Below are 15,575 nucleotides of genomic sequence, written 5' to 3'. Positions count from 1 at the left end.
TGCTTGTTAAAGGTTTTGGCTCCCTTTGTCTCCACCAGAGTAAAAAAGTTCACAATGTCCTAATTATAGGTCATCCCTAACCAGCCAGAAGTCTTTACCAAACTGGTTTCCTAAGATTCAGTTACACAGGCACATAAGTAGGGATCCAAAAATGGCGGTAAAATAAGGATCCCATGCAGCTCATACTCTTTTGGACAAGTAGGTGGTCTGCTAGTGGTCTTGCAATCATTAGACAACACTGATGGAAGGCAAGTATGAGCCTTAAGCTTTTTGATTCCTTGAATCCTCTGAACCTGTTTGGCTCACCTAGGTTCCTCAAGTGCCAAGGGGGAAGTGGGTTCAGAGTGGTTATGGGCAAAGCTAATCACATTTAATCCATCAAAAAATCATTCACCAAGTGTATATATACAGACATACTTAAGTACACATACACATGTCATCACTTCCTTAAGTTATTTATTCAGAAATGTTTACTTGCAGAAATGTGGCTCAGTGGAAAGAGTACTAGATTTGGATTCAAATTCTGATTGCTATTTACACAGTTGGGTGACTTCAGCCAAATCCCTTAATTTCTCCAGACTTCAGTTCCCTCACCTTTAAAATGAGGAGGCAGAATCACATGATTTCTAAGGTATGTTCCAGATCTAATTCTATGACCCTATGGCCATGAATAATTACTATGTCACAGAAGTCATTAGCCATCAAAGTAGTCATTTAAAACAGTTAGAATCAGAGTCTCAAATTAAAGGAAACTCAAAAGACTATCTAATATATAATGCACCCCACCCTGATTCACTGTGTAAATTTTCCTAAAATATCTTCAAGTGATCATACTACCACCACTTGAACACCTCTTGGGACAAAAAATTCACCAGCTCAACAAATCACCCCATTCAATTATTAGGCATTTCTACTTGCTGAAGTCATCTCCATAATTTATATTCTTTAGTCCTAAACCTGCCAAAGCTAAATATCTTGCTCTGACATGTCCTTCAGATATTTGAAGATGGCAATCACATCCCAATATCCCTAAGTCTTCTCTTCACCAGGATAAGATCTTCAGTCCCTTCCAACATATAAAATGGTTTAAAGGCCATTTTAGGTACCATACTCCAGATGCACTTACATTACCCAACAATTATGATAGTTGTATCTTTGAGGTACTAAATAGGGGTGCTTTTTAAGATTATATAGTTTGAGTATTACTCACGTAGAGAGAGATAGATACACACAGACTCAGACACAAAAAGAGAGAGCAACATGGAGAGAGACATGGAAAGACAGACAGAGACATGAAGACAGATATAGATAGACATACATCCAGATAGTATCAAATTGCAAATATATAGTTATGTAACAGATGACTGGTACCCTCTCAGCCTAAGATCACATGAAGCCAAAAGTCCATTGTGATTATGATGGAAGAGTAGTCACTGAGTCCAGTTCCTATGTGCATGGTCAGAGCGTCACTGATACAATTATCCACATAGAAGAAACTGAAGAATTTGTTTCTGGGAGAATCCTGATGATATATGATATAAATGCTTTACAGAGATTTGGATCATGCACAGGCAGACCTTCTGTAATGGGTTCCAGTCAGCTAATAATATGGTGAATAGGAGCCTCTTTGATTGGCTGAAATTGTGGCTATACTCAAAAAGATGTGAGTGGACTAGAACATCAACCCATTCTCTTCCTATGACTTCTTCCAAGTGGATGGCATTCTGGGGAGAGAATATGAATAATATTAGGAAAGTCTTGAGCCCTCTCTCAGGCCAGCCAGTGTTCCATGTTTACGAACCTCTGTTCTTTACCTTGGCTTTGTTTTTACATTTTAGGTTAAAAAATATTGGCTATTGGGAGGCAGCTAAATGGCACAGTGGATAGAGCACCAGTACTAAAGTCAGGAGGACCTGAGTTCAAATTTGATTTCACACATTTAACGCTTCCTAGCTGTGTGACCCTGGGAAAGTCACTTAACCCCAATTGCCTCAGCAAAAAATATGTGTGCATATGTTTGTGTGTGTTGGCTATAACCTTATAAATTTCCAGAGATCTAGGAATCAAATATATTCTGGATCTTATACCTAGGTGGTCCATCTTGGAGGTGCTAAGGAGTAAGAAATGGCTCTTCTTTCTCCAGTATTTTACTCATTAGGAAAAAGCCGCAAGAAGAAATAATGCTTTTGAATCTAGGTGATAGGATATGATAATGCCCTTAACAGAAAGCAGAAAGTTCAGAAGGACTGGGTTTGGGGGGAAAGTCTTCTGTTGGACATACCACTGATGAGAACATAGAGATGTCTCATTTTTGGTGACAAATTGGTACAGGATCTTAGTGGAGATAAAATGTTAATAAATCAAAAGGTAAAAACAACAAAAATAAATATATAGCTATAGATATTTTAAACCTACCCACTGATATTTGCTAGGTTCTCAACCCTCGCAAATAAAAAACTCATTTAACAAGGGTTATTTTGGAGAAATGAAAATTGACATAGTCTAAGAGTTGAGGATATAATCTGTTACTCACCTATCTCCCACTTCTCCAAAGTTATCACTCACCACTAACGAAATCATTGGAAATAGAAGGATTTTACCATCCGGTTGTGGATAGAGAGCCAAACCCACCCCTCTAAAGAACAAATAGTTCTTTGGCAACTTCTTTGAAAACTTGGGTGTGAGTTTGTTAAGAAGCATTACTTTCACGTGTCTGGATTGGAAAATCCTCCCCAAAAGCAACCATAGCTTTCAACTTACCAAATCCCTGGGTTTTATTGAAGGGAGGGAGTGTCAGATTGACATTCTAAGTCACTCAGAAATAAAATGTTGATATTTTAATTTATTTTAAAATCAATTTCCTTTGTGTCACCAGTCCACAGTGTTGTAAATCCCTTATAATTATGCCCAATCATCCTTATGATTAAATCTTTTGAGGTGAAAGGGATCTCAGAAGTTACGGAGATCAAGTCATCCCTGAATGAAATTCCTCTAAACATTAAGCTTAGTTACTAGTTATTCAACTTTTCCTTAAAAATTTTCAGGCAGCGGTCACCCACAATCTCCCAAGGCTATCCCAATCTTCCAATCTCTCAACATCCCAAGGATATTGTTTTCAACTAGCTTCTATTGATGAGGGCCTTCACATCAAACCTAAATATGGTTCTTTATCACTTCCACCCATAGCTATTTTACTCTATGGTCAATTTTACCTTCTTGCACCAGAAAGCCCATTGAATGTTTGAAATTAGCTTTCTTGTACCATTTAAATATTTTCTTCTTAAAACTAAACATTCCCAGTTGCTTCATGGCTATATGTGTATAGAACAATGGATTTGGATTCTAAAAGGCCTGGCTCTAAAGATTCCATCTCTGATACTTGCTAGCTGTGATTCTGAGCAAGATATTTAACTTCTCTTAGCTTCAGTTTCCTCACCTGTCATCTCATGAGGTTGTTTGCCCTCTTTCAGCCTCAGTTTCTCCATTTTTCAGACGGAAAAATAAAAGCACCTGTCTCCCAGGGTTATTGAGAGAAGCAAATGAAATGATATTTGTGAGACATTTTGAAACTTTAATGCTCTATATAAATGCTAGCAATGAGGGTGATGATGTGACATACTAGAGGTACTTTATCACCCAGGTTGCCATTATCTGGATATATTTCATATCCCTCCTAAAATATGGGCCCAGACCTGAATATGATCTTCCAGAAGAGGTGTGACCAGGCCAGAATAAAGTGGTCTTACTCCTTAGTCCTAGGCACTGTGTCTCCCTTACTACATTTGTTTAGTAAATCTTGCTTCCCTTAAACACACAGAAAGGTAGTGAGTGTCCCACAATGAGGCTCACTGTCAGAGAACTTGAGTTCAAATCCCAGCTCTGTCACAATATGGGTGAACTTCAGTTCTCTGAGCCTCTTTCCTCATCTGTAAAATAATGCCTTCTAATGTCCCTCCCTTCCAGGTCTAAATCTATGATCCAGGGATCCCTCCATCCACTCAAGGGGTTTGAAATAGCTCAGAGTAATATCCAAACTAGCCACTAGGTGGTACTCTGCTTGATCATTCCTTCCATGCCCACCTCCAATTTTGAAGGCGTCAGACTCCCAATTTTTCAATAGACTCCACTGGAGTGTACTCAAGACCTAAATTTCTCTCTTCTCTGACTGCAGCTAGGTGCCTTTTGCAAACGAAAGGGGATTTCACTGCCTGAATCTGCTACTTCTTTTCACATTCACACCTAAGAGCACTTAAGAAAATATAAAAAAATTATAGTAGTTGCTGTAATTATCTTGGCAATTCCCTTCCCATCTTTAGTTATAGTTCACTTTCTCAATTTCTCTCTCTTTTGTCCTGTGATTCAAATAAGCAACACATGGGTCACAAGGAAAAGAAAAGTAAAAATCAAACATTCATTCAGGTGGTTGTTAAACTAGCTAGCCATCCTTATTTCTATTTTTCCTTCCCTTTCTCTTAACCATCTTTATTTGTGGGGAAAAAAACCCATGTACTTTTGCTGCCCATAGAATATCAGGAAGCAGAAGAACTCTCACAGTGTTTGCTTTTTAGGGACAATGGAAAGTGAAAAAACAAAGACTTTAGCTGGTTCAACCTGACAAGGTTCATTGAACTCACAGGCTGCTGCTCATGCTGGGCAATAGAGGGATCATAGAATCTTTTCCTATCTTTCTGGTGGTATCTCAGATCCAACTGGAAGATTTGAAAGTAACCATCAACTACAATCAATCTCTTTTTATGTGCTTGGTTGTAGAAAGTTGGTTCAACCCCCAGAGTCACTCGCTTGGGTAAAAATTTCTTATATTCTGCTTTCTCCTCTGAATTTCCTGAATCTTTAGAAGAGACAGCTAAAATTTCACAACATTCCTCTGGATTATGTTGGCATTAGCATCTTGATTAGCATCTTGATTGACATATGATATCATCAAGAGACAGACTGGATATTGGACTAAGAATAAAAAAATCTCAATTCAACTCCTGCCTTAGACAGTCACTAGCTTTGAGGTCCTGAACAAGTCACTTCATCCCTCTGTTCTTCAATATCCTTATCTTTAAAATGAGGAAGTAGGACTTAAAATCCTTTAAGGTGATTTCCAGCTCTGATTTTATGACTCATATTGAGTTTCTAGTCTACTAAAATCCCCAGACTTCTCCATCTCCCCAGTGTTAGGAATGTGACAATGGCAAGTTATCTAAAGAAGTAAAGTATATTAATTGGGGCCATAATAGGGGGCAGTTGGCAAGAAAATCAGCTTAGCTAAGTACAAAGATTAGATTGACTACATGGTGATAAATTTTTTAGCCATGGAAACCTATGAAACATATAAACAAAAAACACAAAATGGACATATTCCTATGCCATCACCTTCTTCTGCTGTAGTGTAGTAACAGAATGGTAAAAGAAGAGGCAAAGAGTGCTAAGAATTACATAATTTTTAGATTTATAGTGCATAATCCTTCTTGATGTGGCTATTAAAAGGGAGAAGAGAAGATGGGTTGAAAGTTAGTGAGAACTAGAGAAAATATCTATTTTTGTCCTATTCTTTTTGTTAGTCATATGACCCAGAAGTCCAGCTTATCAATTTCTTAAAGCAAAAATAAAAATCAGTATAAAACTAGGTGAATGAAAATAAGGAAAAGATGCTGCATACAATTCAAATATTTCTAATTTGAATTTTTAAAACAAATTATTCTTTAAAAACTGAGAAATGGATGAAGAAACAGACATTCACACAGTCTGAACAATTTCCAAAAAAAATCAATAAATGTAAATCAATTACCTTTATAATAAGGAGATCAAAAGCTCATAGAAATCACCTTATATACAGAAAACTTGAACTTCTCATCAAGCTGAGAACCATGGTAGGTTATATGACATTAGTTTATAATGTAAATTTATTTTTTAAATTTAAAGAGTAAAATGATGGAAGACTATGAATGATATCACCTCATAAAACAGGAAAAAATAGTAGAGGGAACAAGGCTGTCGAGAGATTAGTTTAGTCTTGAGAGGGCAATTAAATATAAATGTGGAAGATCACAAACACAAGAAAAATAGAAAATAGCTGAAATTAACATTATTTAATGAACTTACAGATTTTCAGGATCTTTTATCAACCAAACCCAAAATTAATAAAAAAAATTTAATATATAAGAGCCAATATAAAAGGTTAATTTCAAGGAATTCAACATAGAGAAATTGTTTATATTTTTCTTACATGGAAAATGTATACCATATCTTTAAGATTGATATCAACAATAGAGTAGCTCAAAAGAAAGATTGGAACAGAGTTAAGGTAAAAAATAGTAATTATCTTTACAAATAAGATGCAGAGGAAGAATAGACACAGAGGTATTAGAGGATAGGAGGAAGACTCAGAGTTCTGAAAACCTACTCTCATCAGAAATGGGTTCAATAGACAACACTACACATGAAGAATATAGCACCTTCCAAAATCTATAAAGCAATAAGGGAGAGAGATGGGCAGATAAGGAACCAAAAGGTGATAGAAGAAAAGGGAGAGATCTGTGGATGGAGGGAGAGAAAAAAACAGAAAAGGACCTACATGTAACATTTATGGTATCTGTTTTTGTAATGGCAAAGAATTGGAAATCGAGGGAACACCCATCGATTGTGGAATGGCTGAACAAGTTGTAGTATATGAATATAATGAAATACTATTATGCTAGGAAAAGTGAGGCACAATCAAATTTCAGGGGGGGAAAAAATCACTTACATAAAACTAATGCTGAGTAAAGTGAGTAGAACCAGGAGAACATTGTACACAATTACAGCAACATTGTGCTACGATCAACTATGATAGAATTAGCTCTTCTCAGCAATACAATGATTCAAAACAATTCCAAAAGACTCATGATGAAAAGTGCTATACACTTCCAAAGAGAGAACTAATGAATTATAAGTACAAATTAAAGCATACTATTTTTACTTTGGAGTTTTTTTTCCCTTTTTTTCTCTCTTGTTTTGTTTCTTCTTTTACAACATGACTACTGTGGAAATATGTTTGTATTGAGTGCACATATATAACCTATATCAGCTCTCTTGTGGAGTGGGAGGAAATAGAGGGAGAAAAAAACTGGAACTCAAAAATCTTATTTAAAAATGTTAAAAAAAAACTATCTTTACATATAATTGAAAATATAAAATACTATTTAAAAATAAAGTGTAAAAAAAATTAGCCAATAACAGGGAAAGTGAGGCACTTGTTTTTCCAGTCAAAATAACAATTTATTAATCATCATATGTATAGCTGTTAATGTGTATCTTCCTAGCAACTTCAATAAAGCCAGAGACCCAAGATATAGATCAAAAACATTTTTATTGAGATACAAAAAAGAAGAGGGGTATAAAAAACCTTGCAATTGACTGCAAGTGGGGAAAGTGAGTTGGCCTTTAGGTGAGACTGATCAAATCATTTCTGCTAATTATGAAATGCTAATTGATTTAGAGATATCAACTGCTTCTAGCAATCTGGGCCAGAAAATCAAACCTACCCAAAATCAGAATCACCTAGTTGTTCTTCCCCACGTTTTACAAGGGAAAACAAGGTCAGAATAATTGTCCTGAAAGAAGGGGATCAGACTAAACTTGTCCTATTAAGCAAAACAGATGAACCAGCTTAAGGTAATTTGCCAGCAAATGTCCTGAAGACCAGAAGTGATGGCTTTATTCAGCCTTGTCTTTAGTTACAACTGAGAAAGAAGACAATTTGAGTTTTACTGAGAAATGTGGTTTGACAAAATGAGAAAAAAGGATAATTAAATGATACAGCATAATTTTGCTCTCCTTTAATGCAGTGAGAAACAGTGTTTCCTCAGTGAATCACTAGCTGATATGCCAATTATCAAATCTTTCTGCCAGTCAAGTTTGTTTTACTAAGCTGTAAACACTTCATTAAGGATTATTAACTATTGGGACAATTTCCCATGTCCTAGGAGCAAAGCTCAACTTTTAAAAATGAACAAAAAAGCAAAAAGAGCTCTAAGTATTTAAAAAAAAAAAAACTGCTATGGAAAGAGGGAAGATCAGAACAGAAACCTAGAAGAGGACAGCAAAGGAAAAATGCCTTCAGGTGAAATCTCAAAGGGGTATGTGAACTGGGCTCCAGTTTTAAAGGCTGTCTTGGAAGAATTCAAAAGGATCTTTTAAAAAGCAATAGAAGAAAAATGGAAATAAGAAATGAGTGCCATGCAAGAGATAAAGTTTTGGGGAAAGAGCCAATAACTTGGAAAAGGAAACCTAGAAAGTCACTGAAGAAAACAACTCCCTAAAAATAGATTTGACAAAATGGGAAAAAATTACAGTGAAAAAAAAAAAACTTTATAAAAAATAAATTTGACAAAATGGAAAAAGAAAACAACTCCTTAAAAAATAGAATTAGCAAAATAGAAAAAAATCCACTAAACAAAACAACTCCTTTAAAAGTATAATTGGCCAAATGCAAAAGGAAGTAAAAAAGCTAACTGAAGAAAATAATACACTGAAAATTAGAAGTTAACAAATGGAAGTGAATTACTCAATGAATCATCAAAACTGAAAAATGAAAAAAAGAAAAGAAAATGTAAAATACCTCATTAGAAAAACTACTGACCTGTAAAATAGATCCAGGAGAGACAATCTAAGAATCACTGGACTACCTGAAAGTTATGATGAGAAAAAAAAAAAAAAAAAAAAAAGCCTTTGGGCAGTATCTTTCAAGAAATCTTCAAGGAAAACTGCACTAATATCCTAGAATCAGAAGCTAAAATAGTAAATGAAAGAATCCACCAATAGCCTTCTAAAAAAGACCCCAAAATGAAAATTCCAAGGAATATCGTAGCTAAATTCAAGAATTATCAGATCAAAGAGAGAATACTTCAAGCAGCCAGAAAGAAATAATTCAAATATTGAAGAACTATAATCAGTATTACTCAGGATTATTAGTTTCCACTTAAAAGGATTAAAGGGCCTAGAATATGATATTCTAGAAGGCAAAGGATCTTGGACTACAACCAAGAATCAATTATCCAGCAAAACTAAACATCTTTCAGAGGAAAAGATGGATATTTGATGAAATAGGAGATTTTTTCAATAAGACCAGAGCTGAACAGAAAATTTCATCTTCAAATACAAGATTCAAGAGAAGCAAATAGAGGTAAAAAGGGAAGGGGAAAAAAACCTATATTTTTCTAAAGATTAAAATGTTTACATCTCTACATGGGAAGATAATATATGTAACTCTTGAGAATTGGTCTTTGTCAGGGCAGTTAGAAGAGGTAAACTTAGGGGGTGTAGGTATAAGGTGACTTTAATGTGATGATACAAAAAGAAATTAGGAATGAAAGGGGATTGTAAAGAGGAAAAGAGGAAAAGGCAAGCAAAATGGGGTAAATTATGTCACATGAAGAGACACCAAAGATCTCTTATAGTTGAAGGAAAGAAGGGGAGATGAGCATTATTTGAATCTTAATCTCACAAGATTTGGCTCAAAGAGGGGATAAAATAAAATTTGTCTCACCCTATAGGGAAATAGTAAGGGAAAGGAGAAAGAAAATGGGGAAACTAACAGAAGGGATGACAGAAGTAGAAGGATAAAGAAAGGAGGGGGCTGAAAAAAAAAGAGGACAGATTGAGAGAAGTGTTGGCAAGAAGAAAAACATTAGTGAGGAGGAAAGGGGTGAAAGAAGAAAGAAAATAATAGCTTGAGGGGAAATAGAATAGCAGGAAATTCAGAGTTAGTCATTTTAACTGTAAATGTAAATGGGATGAATTCTTCTACAAAACAGAAACAGATAGTATAGTAGATTAAAAACTAGAATCCTACAACATGTTGGTTATGAGAAATACATTTGAAGCAGAGAGATACATAAAGAGTAAAGGTAAAAGACTGGAACAGAATCTATTATGCTTCAACTGAATTTAAAAAAAAAAGCAGAAATAACTCAGATCAAGGAAAAGCAAAAGTAACTCTAATTAAAAGAGACAAGGAAATAAAACACATCTTGCTAAAGGATACCATAGATAATGATGTAATATTAATACTAAACATATATTCATCAAGTGGTATAGCATCCAAATTCTTAGAGAAGTTAAGTGAGTTGGAAAAAAAAAAACTATACTAGGGGGTGATCTCAATCTCCATTTATCAGAACTAGATAAATCTAATCACAAAATAAACAAGAAAGAAGTGGAGGGGATGAATAGAATTTTAGAAAAGTGTGATAGATTTTTATAAAAAAGTCGGATGGGGATAGAAAGAAATATATCTTTTTCTCAGTGGTACATGGCAGTCATACAAAAATTGACCATATATTAGAGCACAAAAACTTCACAACAAATGCAGAAAGGCAGAAATAGTTAATGCATTCTTTTCAAATCATGATGTAATTATGTTTAAAATGATATAATTAAAAATTACATGTAATAAGGGGCCAAAAATAGACCAAAAATTAATTGGAAACTAAATAATCTAATCCTAAAGAATGAGTAGATGAAACAACAAATCAAAGAAACAACTGATAATTTCATCTAAGAGAATGGCAATAATGAGACAACATATCAAAACTTATGGGATGCAGCCAAATCAGTTCTTAGGGGAAATTTTATAACTCTAGATGCTTACATGAATAAAATAGAAAAAGAGATGAACAGTGATTTGGGCAGGTTACTAAAAAAGAAAAAGAACAAATTAAAAACCTCCAATTAAATACCAAACTAGAAATTCTGAAAATCAAAGGAGAGAATAATAATAGTATAGTAAAATAGTAAGCAAACAAAGAAATTAGAAACTGAGTGGATGCCCATCAGTTGAAGAATGACTAAATAAGATATGGTATATTATTGTTCTATAAGAAATGATCAGCAGGATGATTTCAGAGAGGCCCAGAAAGAATTACATGAACTGAGGCTAAGTGAAATGAGCAGAACCAGGAGATCATTATACATGGCAACAGCAAGGTTATATGATAATCAATTCTGATGGACGTGGTTTTCTTCAATAACGAGATTATTCAGCCAGTTCCAATGATCTTGTGATGAAGAGAGCCATCTGCAACTAGAGAGAAGAGTGTGGGTACTGAGTGTGAATCACAACATAGTATTTTTACTCTTTTTGTTGTTGTTTGCTTGCATTTTGTTTTCTTTCTCATTTTTTCCTTTTTGATCTGATTTTTCTTATGCAACATGATATTTGTGGAAATATGTATAGAAGAAGTACACATGTTTAACATATATTGGATTACTTGCCATTTAGGAGAGGGAATGAGGAGAAGGGAGGGAAAAAATTTGGAACACAAGGTTTTGCAAGGTTGAATGTTAAAAATTATCTATGCATATGTTTTGAAAATAAAAAAAACTTTAATTAAAAAAAAAGAAAGAACTCTCCAATAGTAAACAAACCTAAGAGTTGGTTTTATGAAAAAAATCAACAAAATATTTCAATTTATCGAACTCCATAGTTTCTATGCCAACAAGTTTCACTCTCTCAATCACTTATAGCCATATCTTAGATCTCATCATCTGTAATTGCCATCTTCATGATTTTGAAATCTGAAATTCCTCTCTGAATATATTTCCCTAGCTTTCTCTCTCCCATCTTTCCATTCTTGTTCCTTCCTACAAAATTAACCTTACATTATTAATATAAATGACTGGCTGTAATGTAACTGCTGTAATGGCTGTACCTACACTGGAGGGTATGGCCAGCTATTACCATCATGAATGAAAGCTCCTTAAAGAGGGAAGATGCCATGAGATCACTTAAAGTCAATCAGAAATACCATATTATAACTTCCGTAAAGACCAATAATCTGTTTCAGATAGCATCTTAAATCTTTCAGCTTATTTTGGTCAAAAATGCGGAACTGAGACCAGAATAATCCACTTGCTGCATTCCCTATTTGAAACCAAATATTATAAAACCTAATTGTTTTGGTTTGTTTTTGTTTTTTGTCATCCCTGGTTCAGTTGGGAGTTTTCTCTTATCCCAAACTTCAAGGAGTTTTTCTAAGGTATGTTTCTTTTGGCATACTAAAAGGTTTTACTAAATCTCGCTCCCATTTAAAAAAATATTAGACATACACAAAATCAAAACACAAAGCTTTAAGACAATGAATATGATGTCTCCTCACTGGTATTAGTAAGGCTTCAGTATCAGCCTTCTGAATTTTAATTCTTGTCACCAAAAAAAAAAAAAAAAACTTCCTCCATTTGGACAGGTTAAAAAGATTTTTTTACTGGCCAAATTTCCAATTTAGATATAAAGAATGGTTTATTAGAGAGATAGTTTCCAAGAATGCCCTGCTAAGATTTAATCAATTCAAGAAACTCTCCTGAGGACCACATGGCTTAGCTGAACAGCCCTGACACAGGCCTAGTGCTCAGTTTACAAATCTAATAGAGATTCAGGAGTCTCCAGCAGGAATCCCTTCTATCTGTCTTAAATGCAGTTTGGGGCACCAGGACTGGTAATAGTTTAATGGCCAAGGAAAAAGCCATGTATTATTTGGAAATATCAGTGCTATTGGTACAAATGGAACCTCTTGGGAGACAAAGGATTAATTCTCAATGGCCCTTGCTTTCTATAACTAAGTAGAGTCATATCCCCCAAAGTGGGTACATCTACCAGGAGTTTCTATCCTTCATCTAGGGACCTGGTTTATGAGCTAACAGAGGGCAGTATTAAGGCCAAATCTAGAGGCCATCTAACTCCCTAAAGGAATTAAAGGCTTATTGTCACTAAGCCCCATTATCACCTAATCCTATTCTCAGTTTAGTCCCTGGATGTCTTTATACAACATTCACCTGGCTGATGGAAAGGGAATATCAGGTATGGTTAAAACTTTAATTTTCATAGACATACAACCAAAAAAATTCTTTTTTCATGCTTTTGATTATTACTCCCTTTGTGAAATCTTTGAGGAGAAACTCTGTCAACATATTACTTTCCAAACCCTGGTTGGGAATCTTCCTTGAAGAAAAAATTCTCTCAAGAGATTGTCTTTCTCCCCAATTTAATTTGGGGGGGCCTTCCTGGAGGAAAAAAAGTCATCCTTCTAAGAGATTTTGGGAGGGGAGATACATACAGGTTGGGTATTACCGATATCTCCAAATTATCACATACAAAAGTAGCATTCCAAAACAGTGTAGACAAAGTTGTAACTTTTAACCCCAAATAGATAAAATTGTCCCCCAACAGGATCCTTACTCTCTTGCCTGAGAAGATTTTGAGAAAAGAGTCAGTTCACAGCAGTAAGTCACTGCAAGAAACCCTCTCTTCAGGTGGAAAAATCTATCAAAGCCCAAAAGAAGAGAGAGGTCCTTCTAAGGAGATCTGCTAAGGGGGAGCAGGTGTTTTCTTTTGCTTTTATAAAATGCCAATAACAGGGAAATGGAAGCACTTGTTTTTCAGGCAAAATATTATCATTATCATCATGTTTTGTTAACATGTAAATAAGACATTTATTAACATATTAATTATCAACATATTTATTACCATTGTTAATAAAGTAGTCACTCTGACAACCTCAGTAAAACCAGGGATGGCACACACAAAAAAAATAAACAAACAACATTTTTGTTGAGATATAGGAAAGGAAGGGGTGTAGGGGAAGCCTTACAGTGCTGAGCCTGATCAAGCCCTTTTCTGCCAATTTAAGAAATGTTCATTGCTTTACAAGCCCCAAATACTTCTAGAAATTTTGTCCAGAAAATCATAACCACCCAAGTCAGGCCAACATAATGTCTGAAACCAACAGCCTCTGGAGGATCTCAGCATCTAGAAATCGTTCAATTTGGATTCTCTAATGAACAGAATATACCTTTGGTGGCCCTCTCTCCCTGTTTTATGTCTTGTTTGAAGGTAATTATTTCAATCATTAAAAAGTTTCATCCAATCTGGTATAATTTCAGCATATGCAGAGGAGACTTCTTCTAGAAGAAAGCTTTTAAGGTGGAATTTTGCTGTTTTGAGCCAACTGCTTTTATAATGAGTAAACAAAAAGGACAGTGGTCTAAAGATCTATTCTTTATATCTTTCGGTCAATTGTAAAAATGTTATTTACCATAGAAAAACTGGTTTGTGGAAACTTGCTTATTCTCTTCTCAAATCTTCATCAATGTGTACATTATTCTTATTAAAAAAAAAACTTTCGTTCTTGAAAAAATAGACCTATGGAGTGGCATTTTCCCATATATTCTCTTTCATATGTTATTCATATATACCTTTTTAAAGCTTAGAAATGAAGCCTGAGTTTTTTTTTTTCCCACTCCTCTGACATCCTCTTTTCTTTCACATATAGAAGGAAGGAAAAGAAGGGATGGAGGAAGAAAGAAATGAAGTGAGGGAGGAAAGGAAAGAAGGGAGGGAGGACGAAAGGAAAGGAGGAAGTGAAAAGCATTTGTTAAATGTTTAATATGTACCCAGCACTGAGTAAAACATTATGAATAACATAGTAAAGCCATGATAATCTGATGACGGACCCACGTAACATGGGAACTCTACTGCTCAGACTCCGTCCGGAATTCTTCTACTTCTTCGCCTTTTGCATTTCCCAGCAAACACCTTTCAAAATGTCTTTTGCATCATCTCCGGCACAAGTTGAACCATCACCTCTGCACAAGAATGGATTGTGATGCACATTTTAACCAAAAAAAAAGTTAATGCCTCCCAAAGACCAGGGGCTGTTTCCTGGGAGCTAGAGGAAATAATCCTCGTGTCCACCTTTCTCCCACCGGGAGTTTGGGGAAGCCAATAAAAAGAAACAAGACGGTGACACGGAGACACCAGCAGAGGGCACCGTTGAGCCAGTTGTGGGCTCGCAATTAAAAGGGAAGAGGCGGCTGGGGAGGGGGGGGGGGGGTTGGCAGGTGTGGGAGATAAGCGGGCGCTGCGAGAAACGAGGAGCAGACGCGGAAAGGGAAGCGCGAGGTTTTGCCCCTTAGCAGACATCCCGGGCGGGATGTCTAAGGCTCTCCGGGCGGAGCAGCTGCCTTCCACTTTGGGAGAGTTAATTTCTTCACTGAAACTTGAGTAAAATCACAGATCCAGTTAAAAAAGACCGCAAAAAACACAGGATTGGAGTCTGACGGCGTATGAGGTGTTCCGTTAGCCACGCTCCTTTCCCTCTGGAGGTTCATGCATACAGTAGGTGCTTAATACAAGATTTCTCCGTCTGGAGAAGTGTCCATTTCTGTGGGAAAATTCCGGGATGGAAACTATGTTCACTGGCGCCGTCTGGTAACACCAGCTGCGAGGGGACTCATGTGGCTGGCATGAATAATTAATGATAACCACATTGCACTTTATTATTTACAAACTGTGTAGTCGGACGCCGCAACAGCCCCGGGGGGTAAAATGCGGTTATGGTCTCCATCTTATTGAGGGGAAACTGAGGCTCCCAGGATTTTGCCCAGAGTCTCGCAGCGAAACAATGTGTCTGGCTGCAGGTGAACCGGTTTCCCCATCCCAAAGACATCCCTTAATTCACTGCGCCACCAGTTGCGGTTAACTGGCTGAGATCAATCAGTGAACAGTTGTCAATTGATTGATTAACACGCGA

This window comes from Sminthopsis crassicaudata, chromosome 2 (assembly GCF_048593235.1).
Source record: "Sminthopsis crassicaudata isolate SCR6 chromosome 2, ASM4859323v1, whole genome shotgun sequence".
Taxonomy (NCBI): Eukaryota; Metazoa; Chordata; class Mammalia; order Dasyuromorphia; family Dasyuridae; genus Sminthopsis; species Sminthopsis crassicaudata.
Note: the sequence above shows the minus strand (reverse complement) of the source record.